Consider the following 10,293-nt stretch of genomic DNA (forward strand, 5'->3'; position numbering starts at 1 on the left):
TGAATCTGTGATTTTTATGCCTACGTGTTTGTGTGATTCGTGCCTTATCGTGTTCCTGAGCTTTAGTTAGAACTAGACGTGTGAGGTCAGATTCGATCATGTTGTGTTGAGTCCTGTGACGATGTCTGTTGCAGACAATGTCGTCTGGATCCCGACACCATCTTACTCGCCAAGAAAAGAGAGACAAGCGTCTTGCTGCTATCATCGCCAAGCAAGTGGCAAAAGCTGTAAGCGAGGTGTATGAGAACGTCAGCAAATCGTCTGAGGAGTCGAGAACCGAAGCTCCTAAAGATGCCACCAAGACTGTTTTCAGCTTCAAACAGTTCAAGGCATGTGGACCAAAAGAATTCACCGGAGAAGATGGCCCTACCGTCATGTTTCAATGGTTTAATTCGGTCGAAGTCACTCTGCGCCAAAGCGGCTGTCCGGAAAATCTCCATACCCTAAATGCGACCAGCATCTTCCAGTCCCGAGCTCTAGACTGGTGGACGGCCGAACGAAACAAACGCGGGAATGATGCAGCTTATGAGCTGACTTGGGAAGAGCTGAAAGCCATTATGATGGATGAATTCTGCCCTCCCTATGAATGCCAAAAGCTGGAGGACGAGTTTTGGAACATCAAGCAGAAGGACGGAGACAACGCTGCCTTAACTGCTCGCTTCAAGCAGCTTAGCATTATCTGTCCCGACCAAGTCAAGACGCCAGACATGGCCATCAAGAAGTACATTCGAGCTCTACCCGATTGCGTTGTCGACTTTGTTCACGCCACCAAGACATCATCAATTGAGGAGACTTACTTGCTTGCCGCCGAGATCAACGACAAGCGGGTAAAATCTGGTTTCTGGGATAAGCCCTCCAAGTCTCTGCATCAAGCTACAACTGCACCAACCGCCGACTCCACTGCTCAACCATCCAAGTCATCACGTCGCAAGAAGAAGCACAACAACAACAGCTCCAGCAACAAGAACTGTGTTGTCACAACCACTGCTGCTCCTCTGCAACCCGTACCGGCTCAGCAGCAGTCTCACCATCGACCAGCACCAGTTACTCAAGCGCCGCTAGCAAAGCGTGCTTACACAGGTCCCCACCCGCTCTGCCCGACATGCTCATATCATCATCATCATCCGGTGGGACTCGCCTGTCGTTTCTGCGCTCATTGCAATCTTTACGATCATTTCACTACGAATTGTCGCTATGGTCCCCGTAACACTGCAACTCCTGCCACTGCTCATCAAGCTCTACTCCCAGCCCCTCAAGGCCAACCCGCAGCCCAAGCGCCCGCGGTCAACGCTCAAGTCTGCTTTGCATGTGGAGACCCTAACCACTTTGCAAACATGTGCCCTAATAGGGTAGTGAAGCTAGAGCCCCAGCAGCAGCAGCAGCAGCCTCAGCAGCAGCAACAAGCAGCACGTGCCAGAACCTTCAATATCAATGCTCCTCAAGCCCAGGCTGACAACAACGTGGTTAATGGTACGTTCCTTGTGAATGGTATTTATGCATCATGTTTGTTTGATACTGGAGCCGATAACTGCTTTGTGTCGTTTGAATTCGAGAAGCTTCTTAGTCGTAAACGCTCTTATCTCCCCTCATCATTCGAAGTCAAAGTCGCTACTGGAAGAACTGTCGCCATTAACTCTGCTCTCCGTGATTGTACTCTCGAGCTCAACAATCACATCTTCCCAATCGACCTTATTCCAATGCAGCTCGGAAGTTTCGACGTCATAGTAGGCATGGACTTTCTTCGCGAAAACCATGCTGAAGTTGTGTGCTTTGATAAAATGATTCGATTCTCGCTCGCAAATGGTGTTTATTATGTGTGTACGGTGAAACTGTTTCGAAAGGTCTTAAGCTCACGTCATGTATCCAAGCTAACAAGTATCTCCGCAAAGAATACAGAGCGTTCTTTGCCAACATTGTAGTAGCGGAGAAGGAAAAGAAAAATAAGGCCGAAGTTAAAAAAGTTCCAGTGGTCCGTGAATTTCCTCAGGTGTTCCCTGATGATCTTCCTGGACTACCGCCAAGTCGTGATATCGACCTCATTCCTGGAGCTAACCCTGTTGCCAAAGCCCCTGACGGGTGGTCCGTAGGACAACCCTTAAGGCCTTTAAATAGACTAAAATACCATACTTTATCCGGTTAATAGCTTGAATTTGGTAATCAGAAGATGTTTGATGTTACAGGTGTTAAATAGTTTAAAATGCGGGTTTTATGGAGCTTGGATGGATGCTAGAAGTTGGCGGTGTTGGGATTGAAGAAATGGTGAATTAAATGAAGGAAACAAGGAAAAACTAATACTCAGCGCCGTAACCCACGGCACTTGACCGTAGGTTACGGCCCCAACCTTTTCAAAAAGCCTTCTTCGTAAGACAGAAGCCACCCGCCGTAAGGGAAAGCTGCCCGCCGTAACCTACGGCCCTCTGCCGTAGGTTACGCCACCGACTGATCCAATTTTGTAACTTATGCATTAAATTGTCATTTCATGGGTTTTTATGGTGGCTCATCATATGTTTTCGGTTACCACTTGTCTTGGGGACGAATTGGGAGCAACTTTTGGAGACTTAGGCTTGAAGAACACTTGTTTAATCATTAGTTTTTGTGCTTTGATCTTTATGAACGATAGAACTTTTGATATGATGTTGCTTCAAGCCATGAGTGGCTAAACACTTGATGATTGTCCTGGATTGAAGGTTTGGTTGAGACATTTCATGTTTGATTTTTCTAATTTCTAGAATAACAATCTTTATCTTTATGATTTATTGTTATGATGTGTGATTGTTTTTTAGTAACTTGTTGATTCTTATGTTGAACTAATTAGAAACCATACGTTCTTGGTGCCGTTGGCAATCGAGATATCATGGGTATAGTTAGGCTTGGGTAAGGGTTGATTGATCATCGGGTAACAACCTCACGTTCTAGGAATCTGAGTACTTAGTTCCCTTTCATCACTGCAAGTAATCACACATGAGCTATGTCTATGTAGTTCTTTCTAGTGAAATGATAATATGAATGTCGAAACAAACCGGAAATCTAGGATGGTCATTTGTTTCTAATTTGCTTACAACCAAAACTTTTCTTTTACAATTCAATTAGTTAAATTTAGTTTTAAAACCAATCCAATCAAATCAACTCTTGAATTTTACTTTCATTATATTTAGTTTAACTTGGTTAATTTAGACACACTTTTAAATAACACATATTCCACAAACTCCCTGTGTTCGATACCCACTTACCGCTAGCTAATTAGTTGTATTTGGATTAAATTTGATTGTGACCACGACATCACGTCAAATTTTGGCGCCGTTGCCGGGGAGTAGTGTGCAACGTGTGTTATTTTCGTTCTTTTTAAGTTTGTTATTTTTCTAGTTTATGTTGGGTGTGTTAGTGTGCAGGTATTTACAGGTGCATGCGTACTAGAAGCTCTCACAAGCTTTCACCATTGGCATTTGATCCGGAAATTGAACGAACTTTTCGAGCAAACAGAATTTTGTTAAGGGAAAACACAATTAGCGGTTCACCAACAACACCAATCACACCGGTTACACCACTTCGATACATGGATCCACCACCACCACCACCCACTACGGGTGAACCTACTCCACCATTTATACCAACATCCACCCAACCTTCACCATATACCACCATTCCAACAAATACCACCGAAGCTACCTTAATTCAAAATGTTACACCAACCAACACCACACAACCCATTACCACTCAAGAAGAACCAACCATTACTTTTAACCCTGCTACTACTATTCCACCATTGTCCCATTTCTTTCCGGGTGCAGGTCAATCATATTCGAATTATACCATAGCACCAAACTCGACCATTGTCCATGCTTCATCGTTTCGACCATCAAACCAGTCGGGTTTTCAATACTCGACTCTTCCATTTGGGCAGTCTTCGGGAATTCAAGGAGATGGTTATGATGAGGGATATGAGGAATTTGAGGGTTATGATGAAGATGGGTATGCTTATGGAGGTGATGGAGATCAAGGGGAATTTGGCTATGTGCAAGGCCAACCGCAAGGAATGCCAAGTGTTGGTGGAGTACAACAACAACAACAACAACAACTTATACCACAACACATTAGGCCAAGGCCACAAGGGCCACATGTGCAACATCCTATACCATTGCAACAAGTTCGGCCACAAAATGCACAACCTCAACTTCAAAGGCCAATTCAACAACCACCGATGCCACAACAACAATTTCAACAACCAATTGCACCACAAGGGCATATACCAAGACCAATGGGTCCTATTCGTCCAAGGGGCCGGTTTGGTGTACCAAGAAGGCATCTTAGAGAACATGCGAGGGGTATTGAAGCGCATTTTAGGCTGGTGATTACTCATAATCCTTCACCGGTGGTTATTCCTCACAACAACCAAGGAAGAACTTTTGAAGTAAGAACAAATTCCTTGCAAAGTTTGCCGAAATATAAGGGTCTAGCAACGGAGGAACCCTATTTCCATTTGGAGGCCTATGACTCAATTTGCAATACTCTTGGGAGTCAAGGTTTTTCGGCCGATGATGTCAAGTTGGTCTTGTTTCAATTTTCGTTGGAAGATAAGGCAAAGAAGTGGTTCTACACTTTGCCTTCAGCATCTATTTACACTTGGGCGGAAATGCAACAGATTTTTCTAGATGAATTCTACACTGCCCAAAAGACCAATGATGCAAGATAGGGGTTAAGGAGTTTCCAACAACAACAAGGAGAAATGTTTCATGAAGCCTTTGAGCGTTTTAATATGATGATAAAAAATTGCCCGCATCATGGAATTGAACTTTGGGAGTTGATGAATGCTTTCCATGAGGGGTTGTGTGCCGAAGATGCGCGTGATTTAATGTCCATCACAAATGGGACTTTTGGCACAAACTATGAGCATGACGATTAGGAGTTCTTGGAGCAAATGGCCATTACATCAAAGAGAAAAGCTCAAGCATCAAGGAGAGCACGACCGGCCATTACCCGAAAATAAGTGCATGCGGTTGATGATGGTAATGTACAAACTTCTAATCAAATTTATGATGTTTGTGCTATTTGCAATGAAATAGGTCATGCGGCTGAAAATTTCCAAGGAGGTGATGGGCAATACGAAGAGGTTCATGCTGTGCAAGGTCAAGGAGGGGGTGGTAGAAATTACAACAATATGAATTCTAACACTTACCACCCCGGGTTGAGGAACCACCCAAACTTTCGTTATGGGAACCCTTCAAATCAAGTTAACCCGAATTTCCAAGGAAACCAAGGATTTCAAAGGCAATATCAAACGGTTTAAAGCTCTTCGGGTGGAAATGAAGTAATGGAGATGTTGAAGGCGATGCAAGTGGAAATGCAACGAATGAATCAACGTGATGAGGTTCGGATGCAAAAGGACGAGGCCCGTGATAAAGCTATTCAAACTTTGACTACTCAAATGGGTCAACTTGCGAGTGAAGTGGTGATTTTGAAGAAAGCAAAAGGCCAGCTACTAAGTGATACGGTGACAAATCCCAAGAACATAAAAGGCGTTAATATCAATGTGGTAAGCACCGTTCCTAGTACCGAACTTAATGAAAAATGTCTAACCTCTTCGTGTCAAATAAATACAGGTATAGAGAAGGATGCCGATGGTGAGAATGATAAAGAACATGGAGCACCAATCGTGCCTATCCGTGTGGGAAAATTAAAAATCCCTCACGCATTGTTGGACTACGGGGCAAGCATGAGTGTGCTACCAGGCGATTTATATGATATGTATGACTTTGGTCCGCTTCAAGATATAGACACCATGGTAAGCTTGGCGGATGAAAGTTGGAGGCGTCCACGGGGAATGGTTCGGAATGTTAAGATTCAGTTGGGAGAGTTTGAATACCTGGTGGATTTTCTAGTTCTAGACTATGCTTCTACCAAAATGGCAGCACAACAAAGGGTAATCTTAGGTAGACCTTTTCTATACACAGCAAATGCTCAAATTAATTGTAGAGACGGGATTATTACCATGACCGAAAAGAAGCGTAAGATGTCCTTTGGTTTTCAAACTAAAGTGATTAGTTATGAGTCCATTAAGGGGAAGGGTGGTGAGTCTAGTGATTGTATGAAAAATGTGTTTCAAAGAATGAGAAAAAAGCACCCACCGGACCGTGAAGAAAAACGTATGGGTATAAGCAGGAGTGTATTTGATTACCCACCGAGTCGAAACGAGACGGATGCATTTTGCTCAATGGCACAATGTAGTGATGGAAGTTGCAGTAACCGATTCTTTGAGCCACCATAAATGGGGGTGGCACGGTCTGGCTGAAGACTCGAAACTTAGCGCTACTCGGGAGGCAACCCGAGGTTTTATATTGATCTTGCTGTTTTTATCTTTCTATGTTTCAGAGCCATGGCGACATTCAAGTGTGGGGAAGATGTACGGATATTTGGGTAAAAGTGGTGATAGGAAGTCGGATTATCTACAACATCTGTTGTGGCAAACTTCACCAGGTCAATGTACTCTTTCCTTAGCCTTGTTGTGTATTTTAGCTTTGAAATATTGGTAGTTAGTTTGTTTGATTTTGTTAAAAAAAATACAAAAAGAAATTTGGGGTTTGAGTTTATAAGCTTTTAGTTGGTGTTTAAGAATTTATGCGATCAAAGTCTCTCAAAACCATACATTGGGGTCAATGTATCCCAAGTGTGGGGATGGGGAGAAATTTTGAGATTTTTGAAATTTTTTAAATCAAGCAAAACATGAAAAATTTGAACACCTTAGTCTAACCCCAGATGATGCACCGGCAACCCTTAATACCCTTTTGTTCTTGGTGAGAGTTGAAGCCACACTTGTACATAAATAAAATTTATCTTTGATGAGAGTGGCAACAGGCGGGGGTGCATTAGAACTTGTGCTTGAATGTGGTTTGAGTCCTTAGTTGGACGTGAATGTGAAAAGGATAAGGGCATTTAGGTAGCCTCGTCTTTAGTGTGTGTGAGTGTGGGATTTGGGGGGTTGGACCTCATAAATTATATATATGAGCATGGTTGTGAGAGGGGCGGGGGTTTGGACATTTAGTTGCCCAATTTTGTGCCTACAAGCCTATCGTTTGTTACCCCTAGTTAGTTACCTAAAAATTTACCCGATTTGACCCGGTCTTATAGTATTAGTGGTTGTTTAGTAGTTTGTGATTTAGTTTGTTTAAAAAAAAAAGAAAAAAAGAAAAGAAGAAAAGAAAAAAAAAGAGAAAAAGCAATGAAAAATGAAAAAAATGAAAAAAAGTGATGTTTAGTTGTCTTGTATATAGTAGTTAAGTTTGATAGTTGTTCGTTTGTTTCTTTGGGTAATAAAAGACCGGGTTAAGTTTTCGCTACTTCATATATATTCCATTTCCTACCCATTCGCCTAGCCTCGTTACAACCTTAAAAGCCCCTTTGATTTGCATTCATGTTTGGCACTTGTAGGAGGAGGACCGATTTAGGTACAAGCCTATAGTTGTGCAATCACCCGTTTGCCTATTGCGTGTCTAGCTTATCTTTGCTAGTACTTACTTGTAGCCAAGAGGAGAGATTTAGAGAGGGGTGTATTGTTTTGGGTGTTAAGAACGGGTTAGTAAAAGGATGACATGTTTTTGTTTAGTTTATGTTGATCGCGTATGTGTTGAAAATAGTTTTTGAATGAGTTGCTTGGGACAAGCAACAGGTAAGTGTGGGGATGTGACAGGTGGTCCGTATGACAACCCTTAAGGCCTTTAAATAGACTAAAATACCATACTTTGTCCGGTTAATATCTTGAATTTGGTAATCACAAGATGTTTGATGTTATAGGTGTTAAAGAGTTTAAAATGCGGGTTTTATGGAGCTTGGATGGATGCTAGAAGTTGGCGGTGTTGGGATTGAAGAAATGGTGAATTAAATGAAGGAAACAAGGAAAAACTAATACTCAGCGCCGTAACCTACGGCACTTGGCCGTAGGTTACGGCCCCAACCTTTGCAAAAAGCCTTCGCCGTAAGACAGAAGCCACCCGCCGTAAGGGAAAGCTGCCCGCCGTAACCTACGGCCCTCTGCCGTAGGTTACGCCACCGACTGATCCAATTTTGTAACTTATGCATTAAATTGTCATTTCATGGGTTTTTATGGTGGCTCATCATATGTTTTCGGTTACCACTTGTCTTGGGGACGAATTAGGAGCAACTTTTGGAGACTTGGGCTTGAAGAACACTTGTTTAATCATTAGTTTTTGTGCTTTGATCTTTATGAACGATAGAACTTTTGTTATGATGTTGCTTCAACCCATGAGTGGCTAAACACTTGATGATTGTCCTGGATTGAAGGTTTGGTTGAGACATTTCATGTTTGATTTTTCTAATTTCTAGAATAACAATCTTTATCTTTATGATTTGTTGTTATGATGTGTGATTGTTTGTTAGTAACTTGTTGATTCTTATGTTGAACTAATTAGAAACCATACGTTCTTGGTGCCGTTGGCAATCGAGATATCATGGGTATAGTTAGGCTTGGGTAAGGGTTGAGTGATCATCGGGTAACAACCTCACGTTCTAGGAATCTGAGTACTTAGTTCCCTTTCATCACTGCAAGTAATCACACATGAGCTATGTCTATGTAGTTCTTTTTAGTGAAATGATGATGTGTGTAAAATGCAACATATAAATCACATCAATTAAGGCATAAAACTAACCTTTTTTAAGTACTAATGTTGGAAAAAGAGTGTTTTTGTCTTCCTTTTGTATTTTCAGGATGAAATGAGCTGAAATTCGCAAAAGAAGCAAAAAGACAACTAATTCTAGCATAAATACAAGGAAAGGAATAAAAGTAGACTGCCCGGACCCTCAACGGCATCCTCCAAAGCAAAGAAGAGCAAACAGAAGCCTGAACACGCCCCGTGCTCAGCCAGCACGGGGCCGTGCCCAAGAAGCAGCATAAAAGACAAAGTGGTAGAAGCTTCCATTGCCCACCACGGGGCCGTGTCCAGTGAGCACGGGGGCATGGTGAAAGTACAGCATGCGCATTAAGTGTAATTGCGAATTACAATTAATGAGGAGAGAGAGTGTCAGATGGGCATGGGGGCGTGTCCAGCGGACACGGGGCCGTGCCCAGCCTTCTGTTCAGCCTATAAATAAGGGTGCTTGGTTTCATTCCATCTCATCCCTTGGCACACCACCTCTCTCACACTTCATCCACCACCCACCACCACCATAACACCATCATCCACCACCATCATCCATTGTCTATCGTAGAGTGTGTGAGTCGTCTCGGGATCCAAGATTGATCGTAAGAGTTCTTGACAATCAAGGCCATGTTTGCCTAAGTCTCTTACATCACTTGGTGAAGACAAGTGTTTAGTATAATACTTTTTATTTTTAATCTTTTGCACTTTTTATTTGGTTTTGTATTAATGACTTCAATAACTAGTTGCTTATGTTGAAGGTGATCTTTCCTTATCGTTTGTCCGTGGTGTCTTGGCATTATTTTACTGTCTATATAAAATAAAAGATTTTCACCATTCATATCTCCACGGTCTATATGGAGGTATGTTGGCTACCTGGTCGGGGGTTAAGGGAACGGTTTGGTAAGGGTCTTGCCCTTGTTCAGCGTTTAGAGGTCCTGCTTGGGACCTGGGTCAAATTTAGTAGGATCTCCTTCAATGCCCATAGGTATTGGATGGCGGGGATCCAAACTCTTTGACCCCCTCATAAGTTAACTACTATTAATACTATAACCCGGCTATTTAGGACTGTATCCCTGCTGACTCAGACTACTTAGCCGAGGGTAACGTCACCGCCAAAAGCGGGGCCTACCATAATTTGCATTAATAACTTAATTCATTATCTTCCAATAATCCGACCCTTTAGGATTGTATCCTTGCTGACTCAAACTACTGGGTTGAGGGTAACGTCGCCTTCAAAAGAGGGGCCTACTACAATAACTAAGATAATCTCTTAAACAAGTGCAAAAGTGCGAAAATAATCAAAGGTTATACTAATACACGAGTCGGATCCAAGTGATTTATCTTGTCTATCTGTTTTTATTTTATTTTATTTTTCAGCATTTAGTTAGTTTTTTATTTTCTTAGTTTAAAAACATTTTTCTCACTTTTTGATTTGATTAGACGTTGAGGATAAACCGGTATTAAAAGCTCTTGTGTCCTTGGACGACCTCGGTATCTTACCAACACTATACTACGTCCACGATGGGTGCACTTGCCCATATGTGTGTTTAGTGTTAGTAAATATCGTGTTTTATAAATTTAAAACTTGGCTAAAGGTGTAAAAAGGGCTTAATTATATATCTAAATTATATACACACTACACACG

The 10,293-nt window shown here is 42.1% G+C and overlaps 1 non-coding gene across 1 annotated transcript; it reads right to left on the minus strand.

The window, feature by feature from the left end:
- Positions 1–4,679: 4,679 nt before the first annotated feature.
- LOC118486979 lies at positions 4,680–4,785 on the minus strand. The gene has a single exon (XR_004880146.1). It is a non-coding gene; the product is annotated as a small nucleolar RNA R71 (small nucleolar RNA).
- Positions 4,786–10,293: the final 5,508 nt, after the last annotated feature.

Source organism: Helianthus annuus, chromosome 14, assembly GCF_002127325.2.
Source record: "Helianthus annuus cultivar XRQ/B chromosome 14, HanXRQr2.0-SUNRISE, whole genome shotgun sequence".
Taxonomy (NCBI): Eukaryota; Viridiplantae; Streptophyta; class Magnoliopsida; order Asterales; family Asteraceae; genus Helianthus; species Helianthus annuus.